The 15558-nt window shown below is 41.7% G+C and overlaps 1 long non-coding RNA gene across 2 annotated transcripts in view; it reads left to right on the top strand.

Annotated features, from left to right (window-relative positions):
• Window positions 1–15558, top strand: part of LOC111772957 (uncharacterized) — a 30108-nt gene that overhangs the window by 2054 nt on the left and 12496 nt on the right. The window contains exons 2-3 of one of the 2 annotated variants that reach the window (XR_011437208.1): window positions 3333–3369; window positions 14321–14896. This is a non-coding gene — a long non-coding RNA (uncharacterized lncRNA). The remainder of the gene's footprint in view (window positions 1–3332; window positions 3370–14320; window positions 14897–15558) is intronic. The other variant, XR_002807153.2, reaches the window with a different exon arrangement.

Below are 15558 nucleotides of genomic sequence, written 5' to 3'. Positions count from 1 at the left end.
ATTGATTTTATAAAATGTATGTTAACTGCCTTATTGAATAACACAGACTGAATCTAAAAGAAATAACATGATATTTGTATCCATGGGTTCAAATTACTCTGGATACACTGGATACAGTGTAACTTGAACAATTTTGTAGCCTGGAAAACATTCTAGTTACATTGCAAAGAATCAGAGTCACTGATCTGTACTGCTTTGGCTTTTCAAAGGTGCTTTTCTTTCCACTTGAAGACCAGTCCTAGGGATTAGTATTGTGAATACCTGGGGGGGTAAATGGCATACATTTAAATCTTTTTTTAAAAAAAATAGCTGTTTTGCACAATCATCATTTCCTGCCAGTGACCTCTTTGTTTTGTTCTCTGCTTTGTTTCTTTAGAGAGAGTAATATAATATTTGATAATAGTGAGGGTTGGGAAGAGGTGAGCTCTTCAAAAAAAATTGCCATTGCTTCCCTACCACTGTGTGTATGTTTGAATTCAGAATCTCCCAACAAGGATCAAATTCTTTCTCCCTGAACGTGATTCAACTCTCATTGTTCCCAAGTCTGGTGCTAAGGTGACAGTTAAATAAACTTTACAAACCTTTTAGGAATGAGTGGAACAAGGGTGGGTTATTATGGCAGTCATTACTGGCAACCATTTGTATCCTCGGGCACCAGACTCCTGCCGGTGATTTCCTCTCTTTCTGCAGTCCAGCCTGCCCCCTACCCAATGCAGATCCTGTTCCTGGGGGCTAATCCAGTGAAAGTCAAACATCGGTTTAGATATGTTGATCTCCTAACCCCAGGGAGCCCAAGTGCTTTTTAAGCAGAGTTGTTTGTTTCTTTTCTCTCCCATCCCCAGGGCATCTCCATTCCAAACCAGGCCCTAGGCCTTGCCTTTCATAATCAAAAGGCTAATGAATATCATTTCCTAAATGGCTTTCTTTCAACCCAAAGCCCAGTAGAAACCTTGAAATTTCACCTTTTCAGTGATAACAGAATATATGCTTAGGGGAGGTTCAAAGCACCCCATTAACAATTTCTGTAAGAGGAGGGGGAGAAGAGATGTATTATTTGCCTTTTCAAAGCAAACTCCATGGTCACAGCTATCCTATTTCTATTGCAGTATAAAATAGCTGATGAAGGTGGAGATGGTGGTTGGGCAGAGCATTACAAAATGTTAACGTGAGAAGGGGGATTGCTTTTTCTGTTGAAGGTACTTGGAAGCACTGTCACTTGCTCTGGGGTCAGGACGTGGAGGTGAAGGCGGCACAGGGGCATGACAAGGTGGAGAGGAAGAGGCGTGGTTCCAGGACAACATTTGGCAGAGAATGGCAACCTCATTCCCTTCCAATCTGGGAGTGCCCAAGAGTAGAGGTGCTTTGGAAATTGTGGCTGTGTGAGCATGTGTTACCTGGAGGAGCTAAAGAATTTAAGAGGGTGCCTGAGTCCCAGCAGGTGGGAAAATGGAAGATGAGTCTGGGACAGCAAGATAGCAGTAATGGCAACAGAGAAGTAGGATTGTGTTGCATAAGCCACTGGGATATTCCTGGTAGGAACTCCAGAGGAGGAGAAAAGTCATGATGGGCAACTTTCTGGTGAAGTGGAACATATCAATCACTTTAGCTATTCATGATATGATAGGAGAGTTATGTGTGGGCAATCAGGAAGATTCGCAGTGGTTCTCAAATCTTAGCATGTTTCAGAATCTCCTGGAGGGCTTGTTAAAACACAGTGCTGGCCCCATCCTCAGAATCCCTGATTCCGTTAAATCTAGGGCAGGGCCTGAGACTTTGAATTTTTACAAATGCTGGATGGATTACCATTTCAGGAACATTGGATCAGCCCCACAGTCCTAATCCTGTTTTCCTGTTTTGTATAAATAAAGTTTTATTGGAAAATAGCCACACCTATTGGATTTGCTTTGTTTCCATCGTCTACAGCTGATTTTGCTGCAAGGCCAGAGTTATGGGAAAGACTGTATGGCTTGGAAAGCTGTGAATATTTACCATCGGGCCCTTTATAAGAAAAGTTTGCCAACTCCTGGACTAAAAGGAGGCAGCAAAGTGTGGTTGTGTGACTTTGAAGTTAGGAAGCCTGTATTAGAGAACTTCTGCCTTTCACGAGATAACAGTTGCTTCTCCAGTGGAGATAACGTCTGATTCACAAGGTTGTGGGAATGACTAAGCCAGGTCATATAAATGGCAATGGTTTATAATATGCTGCCCAGATGAAATGAATTTTTAAGAATGGGTGGAGTTTGGACAAAGAGAGATTGGGGAAGCTCTGCATGTTGAGGAAAGAGCAGATTAAAGGAAAAGTGTCAGTTTACCTTTGTCATCTTCTCTCGTCGTGCCGTGAACAAGAATAGAATCAAAGTGGAAAACCAGGTTTCTAGTATGGTACTGGGTGCACACGGTACGTTCAATAAATGCTCATTTAGTGTCATTCATTTATTTCATTTCTGTTAGAAATATTCTGTGATGTGGCCCATCAATTAATATTAACCTGTCTGTTAACACAGGCAGATTCGCTACTTTGTGAAGAAATTACTTTTGGCTTTGGGAGAGGTTGTGGGTATGCTGAGACAGAATTCTAAAATATGAATTTTCTCATCAATGTTTAGGGAACTCTGATTGTTCCCTTAAGTGATTGATTGCCTTTTTGTCATATATATATATATATATTTATATATATATGTAAAAAAATATATATTTATATATTTTTTTTTTGGTGTGGAAGATTGTCCCTGAGCTCAGATCTGTGCCAGTCTTCCTCTATTTTGCATGTGGGATGCTGCCACAGCATGGCTTGATGACTGGTGTGTATGTCCACACCTGGGATCCGAACCTGTGAACCCCGTACTGCTGAAGTGGAGCGCATGAACTTAACCACTACACTGCCCCGCCAGCCCCTGTTTGTCATTTTCTTATTCCATGCTTTCTAGTTTGAACAATTTTTTTTTCCAGAAGAGGATATTCTTTTTATGCAGCTTACACTACTTTTCCATATTTCTTTGCTTTTAAGATTTAAACTTCTGTGAAATAAGTCAGACAGAGAAAGACAAATACTGTATGATATCACTCATATGTGGAATATAAAAAAAACAAAACTCATAAAAGAAGAGATCATACCTGTGGTTACCAGAGGCAGAGGGGGAGTTGGAGGAAGGTTCTCAAAAGGTACAAACTTCCAGTTATAGGATAAATAAGTTCTAGGGTTGTAATGTACCATATGATGGCTATAGTTAACACTGCTGTATGATTTATAGGAAAGTTGCTAAGAGTAAATCCTAAGTTTTTATCACAAGGGGAAATTTTTTCATTTTTTCCTTCTTTTCTTTTTATTGTAGCTATATGAGAAGATGGATGGTACCTGAACCTCTTGTGGTAATCATTTCATAATACATGTAAATCAAACCATAATGTTGTATGCCTTAAACTTATACAATGATGTATGGCAATTATTTCTCAATAAAACTGGAAAAAAGTTGGGAAAGAATTATTATGTTATACACTTTAATACAATGTTATGTCAAGAATATCTCAATGAAACTGGGGGAAAGTTTTAAAAATTTAAAAGGAGATTTAAACTGGTAGTGATAGCAATCAGATGTACAAAAGCAAGATTTATTATGAGTTTAAGTAGCCAGTGGCTATTAATGTTACTGAGTTGCTGGCTATTTGGACAATTGGGATGGTACCATAGCAGATGGCTTGAAATAAAAGATATTCCTTTACATGCTTATAAAGATGGAAAGAAGCTTTGCATTTAGAACAGCTAGTCTTCAAGAACATTATTTTTATTTAAAAAATAACCTTAATGTGTGTGTGTTTCCTGAATGTTCTAGATGATACATGGTACCCTGAAAACTAGAAGTCACACCTCCCAGAATGAAATTAGGAAAAGTAGAAATAAAGAAGATCTGTTGGAAATGATGTGATATTATCTGAATACCCCAAATGCAATCCAGGTCTTCTGGGTAGAAATTCTGAGAGGGAGGAGAAAATAGTGATTATAACCAAGAAGTTGTATACCTGAGTAGTGAGAATATTCTGCCTCTGAATAAGGAATCTTTTCAGAGGGGAAATGGCTAGCATAGCATCTATGAAGGGAGGGATCCAAAGTGTCTCAAATTGGTATTGTCTCTACGGACAGCATTCATTTGCTATTAGGTGCCAGCCATTAAGATCTTGTAATTCACTCCTCTTCTGATCCTGTGATCATTAGCAACCTTTGGGTCACATTTGGCTTCACATTTGGATTTGCCTATAGGAAGCAAAGCTGTTGCTTAGCAAATAGAGGAAGCTGTCCACTTGTTGGTTATATCTTTCCCTATGAAAGCTATTTTTGCAGAAGGTTCTAAGAACTCGGTTAATTGTGAAATCAGATCCATTCTTTGTGTCTTGATGTTCACCTTCTTACCTTGCAAGACTGAAGGCTGGGCCCCACACTGTGGTGAACAAATTGAAATATTGGTGTAGGGACTAGTCTGGGTGGCCAGCCAGCTCATCTCAGGTAACAGTGAATTTTGTTGGCCATGGTTGAAGTTCAAATGGCGGTGATTACACTGGTAACTCAAGTTCCTTGTAGATAATGAGGAAAATACAGAAGTTTATTGGCAACAGCAAGTAGTCTAGAGATAAGCCACTGATCCAAGTTGCACCAATCAAAACCAGCCTTGGGGTTTTTTAAGGTGATTGGTGTTCCTCTCTGGCATCTGCACTGTATACAGTTGTCTGGAGGGAGTAGTCAACCATCAGAGCCTCTGCCATGTGGGTAGAGACTGTCTGCGAGAGAAAAAAAGTCTACCACCCCATGGAGTGAAGCACAGTTGAGAGAGACAGCAAAGCCCTGTGCATTCCACATACTCATGAGACCTGCTTGTACTTGTCTCTACTAATCATTTGATTATGTGAAACAAATTCCCAAAAACATCCTAACTGTTAAAAATTGTATTGTTTAATATGGAATGTGCCTTGTTCTGGTGAGAGGAGGGTACTAAAATGGGAAGAGATTGTGAAAAATGGTGGAGTGTGCACAGGAGCCCAATGAATACCAACATTTGTCAATGTTTACCCCTTTGTAAACAAACTGACCCTTGGCTTGACACTTCCACTAATTAATGCTGGCAGGGATCAAAACGTCAATACAAACCTGATATTCTTCAAGCCACGCTTTCTCTTCTCATATTAGTGTCTTGGTTGCTCCAGGGAGGTCATGGATTGCTTGGGGACAACTCTTTAAAAGCAGGAACTTACTGGCTAGAAAGATTGGTCTCAAGAATGATTTTCGTGGCATCGAACCATATGCCTCAAGAGATATCAGAGTTAGTTGGAAAAAGAGAAGATATCCTCATTTCTTGAAAGAAAATTGAATAAAAATACTTACAGTAATTATTTTAGACAATGATTACTAAACTAATAATTCTAGATTTAAGTAAGGAGCTTGTGTTTAAATGTTTTCCACCACTCTTTTTCTTTGACAAGAATAAGAAACCACAACTAAAAGATGAGATTCAGGTAACCATTAAAAAAAGATAATAAGAGGCTTAGTAACAGCCAAGATTCTTTTTGGTTGAACATAAGTTTGAATGTCTATTTTACTTTTTTTTTTTTTTTTTTTTTTTTGCTGAGGAAGATTTGCCCTGAGATAATATCTGTTGCCAATTTTCCTTTTTTATTTGCTTGAGAAGATTAGCTGTGAGCTAACATCCATACCAATCTTCCTCCACTTTTATCTGAGTCACTGTCTCAGCATGGCTGATGAGTGGTGCGTGTCCATGCCCGGGATCTGAACCTGTGAACCCAGGCTGCCAAAGCAGAGTGTGCTAAACATAACCACTATGTCACAGGACTGGCACTCCTTTTATGGTTTCACCCTGAGATAACATCTGTTGCCAATTTTCCTCTTTTATTTGCTTGAGGAAGATTAGGCCTGAGCTAACATCTGTGCCAATCTTCTACTATTTTTTTTTAAAAGATTTTATTTTTTTCCTTTTTCTCCCCAAAGCCCCCTGGTATGTAGTTGTATATTCTTTATTGTGGGTCCTTCTAGTTGTGGCATGTGGGATGCTGCCTCAGCGTGGCTTGATGAGCAGTGCTATGTCCGTGCCCAGGTTTTGAACCAATGAAACACTGGGCCGCCTGCAGCAGAGCGTGCGAACTTAGCCACTCGGCCACGGGGCCAGCCCCTCTTCTACTCTTTTGTATGTGGGATGTCACCACAGCATGGCTTGACAAGCAGTGTGTAGGTCTGTGCCCAGGATCTGAACATGCAAACCCCAGGCTACTGAAGCAGAGCGTGCAAACTTAACCTCTGTGCCACTGGGCCGGCCCCTCTGGTATTTTATGCGATTAGAAATACATACTTTGATGTGGTAAATATGTTGAACAACTTACAATGGTGGTTAAATAGTGAGTTTTGCAATAAAGAAAATATTTGTGATGTTCCCCAAGTTCAGAAATTTCAATAAGGAAGAGAGAAGAAAATGTACTTTTACTTATGTATTCACATTTTCTGTTATTAGGCAACTGTTATAAGCGTTGGTTCTATGTACCAGATGTTGTTGGTCCTAAATAGATTTGCCTACAATAGGAAGCCCAATGGGCATGGGCTCTAGTCACAGGGACCCAACATAATAATTGTAAAGACAAAACATGCTTGTTATGCATAGACAATACATATATGAAATAAAGTAAGAGTAGTTATATACTGTAGCAATGTGGGGAAAGTAGAAGAAAATGAATGTATACACATGTGGAAGGGTGGCTTGGATGGGCTGAGTTAACCAATAAAGCACACTGCAGGAAGGTGGCCTTGAACCTGGTTTGGAAAGAGTTGATGGACACTGGATGGGCAGAGGGTATGGAAGGTATTTGCAGGTTGTAAGTAGCTTAATTTTCAAGGTCAGTCACATAGGAAGATAAGTTCCAGAAAAGATATATTTATACTGTAGGGGAGGAAAAATAATTTTCCCTCTACCCTTTTGCTTCTTGGCTGAGACAGCCACTGTAATAAAAGACAGATTAATAGGAGAAAAACAAACAAAAGTTTAATAACATTGACAAGACAATTTCACATATTGCGGTATATGGGGTAGCTATTCTGGTTCAAAACTCATTTGGCTTGAACTAAAGAAGCCGGACTTATGGCCTATCAGACATGCATTGTACATCTGCTTTAACCATTAAAGAATGCATTAGACATTATTTCAAAGTAAAAGAATGCACTCCTTTACAATAAGAATGCATGCTTTCCCTCCTACACCCATCAGTATTGGTAACACCTGCCAGTATTAGTACTCCTGAAAATAAGTTCCCTTTCCTGGACTTCAGAGTCATGTTGACCTGCTAATTTGCAACTGAATCTCTCTCTCTCTCTTTTTTTATGAGGAAGATTGTCCCTGAGCTAACATCTGTGCCAGTCTTCCTCTATTTTCCGTGTGGGACACTGCCACAGCATGGCTTGACAAAGCTGAGGTGGGCATTTTTCCTAGTTTTGATTTACATGAAGCTGTAGATAGCCCTTTGATGAATGAATGGCAGAGGAACTAATTAATATAAATTAAGTCTAAAGCAAAGGCAGGTTTATTCTCATTTCCTAGACTAAATGTGGAGTGTATAAAAGAGGAAGGGTGGGTGAAGAAGCTTATTTTTACAAGTGATACTGAACCTCTTGACTTCAAGTTCTTGTGCCCCAGGCGCAGTAAGCTAATCACTGAGACATCGGTGCTTGGAAATGGAGAAAGTTTTATTCAAATTGCCCAAAATGAGAAGGTGGGAGGATAGGTTCTCTCAAATTTGCCTAAATAAGAGAAGAAAGCAGGGGTTTTTATAGAGCTTTGACAACAAGGATCAGAAATACATTTTGGCCGAAGTGCAACAAAAAGCCCCTAGAGAATTTTAAACCGGTGAATGACAGGATTTCATAATGGATGTAAAGTGTTCACCACTGTCCTGGCACAGCATGAACAATCAGTGTATGTTAGCAGCTGTTACTGTTTCATTTAATCCTCACACCAGCCCTATGCGATGGTTACTATGAAAGGAAATCACCCAAACCTGATCCAGGGCAGAATTTGTCGGCTGATGTGATTTTCAGCCCGTTGGGGAAAAATCTAGCATTCCTAATAAAGCACTGGAGTATTTTTCTGCTGTCCTTTAGTGCCGTCTAGAGTCCTTCTGGGAAGTCAGATTGACTCCCCTCTGCTGACTGTTGTCCTTTAGATGTGCTCAGTAACTTTTAACCAGATGGTCAAAGGTACAGCGCTCTTTAAGCCTCATGCTATCCTAACAATCTTTAAACCAGACATTCCTCTTTTAAAACTCTAGTCAAGTAGTGTTCAAGTCATGTTTGTTTTCCTCCTCAAAGAAAATCTTTGAATTAGTTCTTTTTTGAAGTCTTTTCCTGTGCCAACAAGCTTGAAATAAAATGTGGATAAGTGTTTATACTTGATTCTTCTGAGAAACTGCCTTGGCAGTATCATTAATATCACCATTTTACCGTCCAGGAAACTGAGGCTTAGAAATTTTGAGTAACAGCATCAATGCAACAGATTTCCACCCAAAGCCTGTGCATTTATTTATTTATTTTTAATGTTGGCACCTGAGCTAACATCTGTTTCCAGTCTTCTTTATTTTTCAAATGTTTGTCTTCTTCTTCTCCCTAAAGCTTGCCAGATACATAGTTGTATATTCTAGTTGTAGGTCCTTCTGCTTGTGCTATGTGGGACGCCGCCTCAGCGTGGCTTGACGAGCAGTGCCGTGTCCATGCCCAGGATCTGAACCAGCAAAACCCCGAGCTGCTGAAGTGGAGCATGCGAACTTAACCACTGAGCCACAGGGCCGGCCCCCAAAGCCTGTGTATTTAAGCACTCCACTGTACTTCCCACAGGGAAGACCAAACGCCCCAGTAAGAAGCAGCAAAGGAAATCAGAACCCAACGGAAGGCATAATTCCCAGTGATCAAATTCCTCTTTCTTTTATTGCAATCCAATTATTATCTGCTTTATTTTTATTTATTTTTTTTTTTTTAAAGATTTTATTTTTTCCTTTTTCTCCCCAAAGCCCCCCGGTTGCTCATAGTTGTGTACATAGTTGTGTATTCTTCGTTGTGGGTTCTTCTAGTTGTGGCATGTGGGACGCTGCCTCAGCGTGGTCTGATGAGCAGTGCCATGTCCGCGCCCAGGATTCGAACTAACGAAACACTGGGCCGCCTGCAGCGGAGCGCGCGAACTTAACCACTCAGCCACGGGGCCAGCCCTCTGCTTTATTTTATGTCGATTTTTAAAGACTGGTATTCTGTGATTCATAGTGACCTCCCTTGTCTTCCCCAGAGATATTTACGTGTAGCTCATCCCTACTACCACTCTGCTTTTTGATTTTTAAAAGTTCTAATTTGGTTTTTCACTAATTGAACCCAGCCCTAACTAGGATGGACCTTTTCTCCAGATTGTCAAGATCCATGAAATCTATTTTTCTGGTCTAGGATGTCACTTACTTGAATCTCCAGTCCATCAAGCCTTGGAGCTTTAATTCATTAGTGTGTACGACTCACACCAATCACACAACCGGATTATGTGGGTCTGCCAAGCTGAAGTAAATTACCCGTTAGCCATTGTGCGAAAAACCTGAATGAAGGCATTGAGGGGTGCTAAAATATTCTGGAATGTTTTGTACTGGAGGATGGGGGAAGTCCCTACTTTTCACTACCAAGCATTCTTTTTTTCTTTTTAAAGATTTTATTTTTCCTTTTTCTCCCAAAGCTCTCCAGTACATAGTTGTGTATTCTTAGTTGTGGGTCCTCCCAGTTGTGGCATGCGGGATGCCACCTCGCGTGGCTTGATGAGTCGTGCCATGTCCGTGCCCAGGTTTTCAACCTGCAAAACCCTGGGCTGCTGAAGCAGAGCATGCAAACTTAACCACTCGGCCACGGGCTGGCCCCGCATTATTTTCTTAGAATGGAACAGATTCCATAGGGGTCCTGGAGCCAGTTCGCACATGCTCAATGTTAAATTTTCAGGAAAGTTGTTAAGTAGTTGATGCTGAGTTGGCAGCTTGAAATTGGCCACAGTGGGAGTATTCATACCACAGAAATTGGCAGATGCCACAAACTGGGGCTTTTTTCCCCCATCGAGCTAGTTTGTAGACACTGAGTAGTACATTATTGCAGAGCCCCTCAGGTTCACCCTTTTTTCTACCTAGTTACGGAACAAGAGGGCATGCAAAGACAGTGGCATGGTTACCAGGATGGGTTTTGGGCAGACATTCAGTTTCCTGCCTGTATTTTTCCCCCATCACATCCTCTGGCAAGAGTTCTGTGCTCAAACGGACCCCACATTGCTAATAGCAAATGAGGTTCACTATCACTTTTCGCCATAGGGTGGAATCCCAGCTCCATTGCTACTTGCTCTGTGACTAGGGCTGATCGATTATCCATGTCTGTAGGCCTGTGTGCTCATCACTATAGTGAGAATATTGCCAGCCTCATAGTTTGTGTGTATTTGTGTGTGTGTGTGGTGGGGGGAAGGTACCCATGAAATGCTTTGCTTAAGACCTGATGCATTGTAAACTTTCAATAAATCATAGCCCTAATTGGAATCATATTATTATTTACTAGATATTTACAGACACTCATGCTAGTTCCCGGACTTCACATCTCTGGTGATGGCCGAAGCCCTGGAACCAGCCTGGCTTGCACCATTTCTTCCACAAGGTGGCGCTCTCTCTCTGTGTGTGTGCTCCACATGGCTGGGAGCCCCAGCACAGGTGTGATTCCCTTGGCTCCCAGGTAGCATCAGCCACACACTTTCTCCCCTTAGTTCAGTGCCTGCCCCTCAGTGATACCGAGTGCATTGAGCCTGACAACCTTTTCAGCTAGAAAGAAGTGGGGGGAAAGAAATCTTTCTTGAAATATATTGATTTGGCCTGATGGCTTTTCATTGACATGTGAAAGGAATATTTCCCGTCTCTGTGCAAAATCTCCCTTTTATTCACTGCAAGGATGCTTTTAACAGGTAGGAAGCTGAAGTCTTTGGGGGTTTTCTGTTCTCTTTTGTCTGTCTTGGTTCCTTTTTCCTCATTCTCTAGAGTCCTCAAGGCAACAAGATAGAGTAAAATTAATACGGGGTCAGCAATCACACAGACCTAAATTTAACATGTGATTCTGCTACTTGTCAGCTGAATGACGTTGGGCTGCTCATTTGAATTTCTAACCTTCAGCTTCCTAATCCATGAAATGAGCCATCTATCTGTCTGTCCGTCTGTCTGTCTATCTATCTATCTTGGGTTGGTCCTGTACTTTGAAACCTGGTTACACGTCAGTTTCACCTTGGGAGGTTTTCAAAAAACAGTTGATTCTTGGCTCCACTCCAAAAGACTGATCCGCTTGGACTGGGTTGTAGCCCAAGCATCAGTCTGTTTTAGAAGCTCCCTGGGTAATTCTATGTACAGTGAGGTTTAAGAACTGCTGAGTCCCTCTTATTAAGCCTCTTTAAGACTCAGTTGGCTGACACGCTCATAACCTGGAAGTCTCTTTACTCAACAGCTCATATAAATATAAAATGAATCTCCTTTGCTAACAGCCACATTGTTAGTGCAATCCTCCACTCACTCAGATTAGCAGACAGTACAGTCCCATCACATCCACCCTTTGTCTCCAGGGGTCTTTCAGGATGCCCAAGAACCGCTATTGGTGCTCTGCAGGTGAGAACAACACCTGGGATCCTTGTCCCCCTGCTGATGCTGGGCAGTCCCTGTGGTCACAAGAAATGCCAGGCCTTGCAGTTGTTCCTCAGAACAGTGCACAATGGTCCTTCCTTTGGTCACCCTTGGTTGAGGATACTCTTCTCTCTAATTGGCCTGGATTGCTAGGGCCATGGCCCATCAGAGGCCAGCTCTTCCACTTCGCGTAAGTGCAACTATATTTCCTAAGCCACATCCCAGCACCCGGTGAGCAGTATCAGGAATTACAGCCTCATCTGCTCACTTTGCAGAACCAGCACTCTTCTCCAGCAGCCTATGCCTGGGTTGCCCAGTCCACATTTATTCCTCTTGGTAAATTTCCTCTTGGAGATTCTTTTTTGTCTTCCCAGCGTTTGGCCTTAGGTAGGTCCACCCTTGCCCATCAGATGTGTTCTAATAAATGTAATAAGTAGATAAATACTAACCCTTGTTCTCCCAGAAGCCTTCTTGGCCCACTGTATAGATCCATATATGTAAAAAGGTGCATGAGAGAGGATCCATCACCAATTTACTTAGCCTTTTCTAAAGCCAGTCTCTTTTCAAGTCTTATCTCCACTAAAAAAGCCCCTTTCCCATACCTATGTGCCCCTTTGTTCTTTCACTTCCCTTTTCTCCTCTGGTAACCACCAATCTGTTCTTAGCTATGTGTTTGCTTATTTGGTTATCTTCCACATGTGAGTAAAATCATACAATATTTATCTTTCTCTGTCAGACTTATTTCGTTTAGCGTAATACCCTCAAGTCCCATCCATGTTGTTGCAAATGGCACAATTTTGTCTTTTTTCTTTTATGGTTCAGTAGTATCCCATTGTGTGTATGTATATACACCACATCTTCTTTATCCATTCATCCACTGATGGGCCCTTGAGTTGTTCCACATCTTGGCTACTGTGAATAATGCTGTGATGAACACAGGGGTACATATATCTTTTTGAATTATTGATTTCATATTCTTTGGATGGAAACCCAGTAGTGGAATAGCTGGATCATGTGATATTTCTATTTTTAATTTTCTGATAAATATAAAAAGTAGACTATTGGTGATGAACACAATGCAGACTATACAAAAACTTGAAATATAATAATGTACAGCTGAAGTTTATACAGTGTTATAAACCAATGTGACCTTAATAAAATAATTTAAAAAAAAACCCCTCCCCCAAATTCTATGTTAAGAAAAAATTCCCTTTCCCAAAATCAATGGGTATGAATGTACTCACTTTGCATACGTGTAACTCAAAGGGATTACTGGGATGGTTATTTCCAGGGCACAGGGACAATTTGCCCTAAAGTTAAGTTCAAGTTTTTTACCATGAGCACAGAAACCATAAAAAACATCCAAGATGATAATTTATTAGCTTCCACAAATTTTAGGATTCAGTCTCCTCTGGGCAACTCATTTCATATAAATGAGCTTGATATGAATGGCAACCTCACAAGGTGGTTGAGCATAATAAGTGAGAAAAGATGTGGAAGGAGTAACTTGTAATGTCTTATTATTATCACTGTTACTAATTAGTTATTCTGATCAACATCTAATCAGAGTTGCCCCTTTGGACAGTGAAGACCCCATGGCCAAATATCTCCCTTCCTCTTCCTGTCCATACAGTAGTCAATGGAGTGGCCCTGATCCCTGACCAATACAACCCGGGGATCCCAGGTTCTCACTGTATCACCAATAAATCACATTAATTAGAGATGGGGCCTCTTCACTGAATTGCAGTGCTATGGGCCAGTGTCACTTGCTGTCTCTCTCTCCTGCTCTGGTTATAGAGCAGTTTAAGAGGACAACTCTTGGTCAAGTGGCCTTTGGGTTGGTTCTTAAGCTTTGGTTTTCCTCTGGATAGACCCAAAGGTCTTCAGGGGGTTAGGAGAACATTGGGGAAGGTCTGGCTTGAACCATGTTCTCCAATATAGTCAACTGAAAGCCCTAAATATTGGAGCTATTGAGTGCTTGCCTGGCCCTTTAGGAAAGGGCAGTACTGTGTCTCAATTCTCATGTGGTTTCTTGGGTCTGCTCTCACTTAGTTAGGAATCTGGAAGGGAGGAGGCTTGTAATTAGCACCCCTAAACCTACAACAGTTCTCCTGTTTGAAAGGCTAAGACACTGACGTTTTAAGAAGTGTGTGCATATCCCTCAAAGGGAAGGTCAGTTTTGGGGTCCTCTCTCAGTTGCCAACTATGGATGATGTAAGTTTGATTGCCTAAGGAGATTGACTTGTCTCTCTTATGGATGGCCATGAGATGTATTCAGGACGTGGTACTGACTGGGCTCAGAGGTTGACTGGATGAAGTAAGAACGGAGAGGGAGCCATTCAGGTTGACAGTTTCCTCTGGAGCAAGCATTGGCCAATAACAGCCAGCAGGTGAAATCTAGCCTGCTGCTAGTTTTTTGTTTTTAACTTTTTATGTTGAAATAATTTGAGACTCAGTTCCAACCCATTTTGTAAACAAAGTTTTGTTGGAACATTATCATGCTTATCTGTTTGCATATTATCCATGGCTGCTTTCTTGATATAATGACAGAATTGGGTAATTACAACAGACAACACATGACATGCAAAGCCTAAAATCTGTACTATCTGACTTTTTACAGAAAAAGTTTGCTGACTTTGTGCCAGAGTCAAAGATGCTTGTCAGTCAACGATGCTTCCCGAAACTGCCTTAAAATTCACATTCCTCCTTGCTGGGATCCAAAGGCCAAAAGAGCTCTGATGAATAGAGAAGTTCAGGATTGGAAGGAGGCGTTAGTGGGCATCCAGAGCAATTACTCATTTGAGGCCAGCATCTCCCAAGGGTACCTCCTCAAGAGATCCTCTGGTGGTGGAGGCACATCATTTCCTGAAGCAGCCAACTCACCTTCTTTGGGAAGTTCTGGCTGTTGGAAAATGACTTCTTACCCTGAGCTAAAATCTGGTGGGCAGAAAAAATTGTTCAAATTTTATTATTCATGGTCCCATTTCCAGCCTTTGGAGGAAGAAGACTCCATCACCAGCCAGGTGGGCCATGCTGCCTGCCTTGTGTGGAGCAGCGTGATGAGCGGGGAGGAGATCTGCACAAGTTGGAGCACTCTGCGTGGGAAAAGGTGCTGGATGCCCTAGAGAGAAAGATCCTGAGAAGGAATGCTGGAGGGGCATGGCTGGACAGGGATGCGGCGGGAGAGGAGCTGCAGGTGAGGAAGGAGACGGAGGTATGGAAGTTGTCTCACATTATTCTTCAATGTTTCCGGAGTAGGATTTAGATTTGTGGGTGTGTTTCTACATGCTTCAACCAGTTGAAGTGTCCTTCAAGGAAGAACGAAGGGCTCCAAATCGTCAGGTGCCTTTGAGTTGTGTCTGCTCCCCTGAGGTTCCCACGTGTTAGTCTTATAGTTTCAGTCCAAGGAGCTTTCAGACCAGTAGCACTCTAGCCATAGTGGTCAAAATCCCATCTTGCTGCCTTCCTTCCTGACCACAGGTTACCTCTTCTCTCACCTCAAAGCTTGCTCCAAACCAGGAGTGGAGAGAGAGAGAGGTGAAGGGAGACCATATGCCATCTCTTTGGCTGTGGTTGAAAGTTTCCCAGGTTGAAAGTTTGCACAGCACAGTGCAAAGATCTCCAGATGTATTCCAGAGTCCCTGGTTTCAAGATCTATTTCTGCAATAACTTCATGTACAACCTTTTGTCATCAATTCTCTTGTTTGTACCTTGGTATCCTCCCCTGTACAATAAGTGACTAGAGTCAGAACAGTGTTCAGATGCTGCTTGTGGAGCTTTGGATGTTCTCCAAGGGGCCTCTGGGAGCTTGGTGCAGGATGGTGGCAATACAGACGCTAAGCGGCTGGGTTTTCTGGC

The sequence above is a fragment of the Equus caballus genome, chromosome 3 (genome assembly GCF_041296265.1).
Source record: "Equus caballus isolate H_3958 breed thoroughbred chromosome 3, TB-T2T, whole genome shotgun sequence".
NCBI lineage: Eukaryota > Metazoa > Chordata > Mammalia > Perissodactyla > Equidae > Equus > Equus caballus.
The sequence above is the reverse complement of the archived record's forward strand: the minus strand, read 5'-3'. Positions and strand labels throughout refer to the sequence as shown.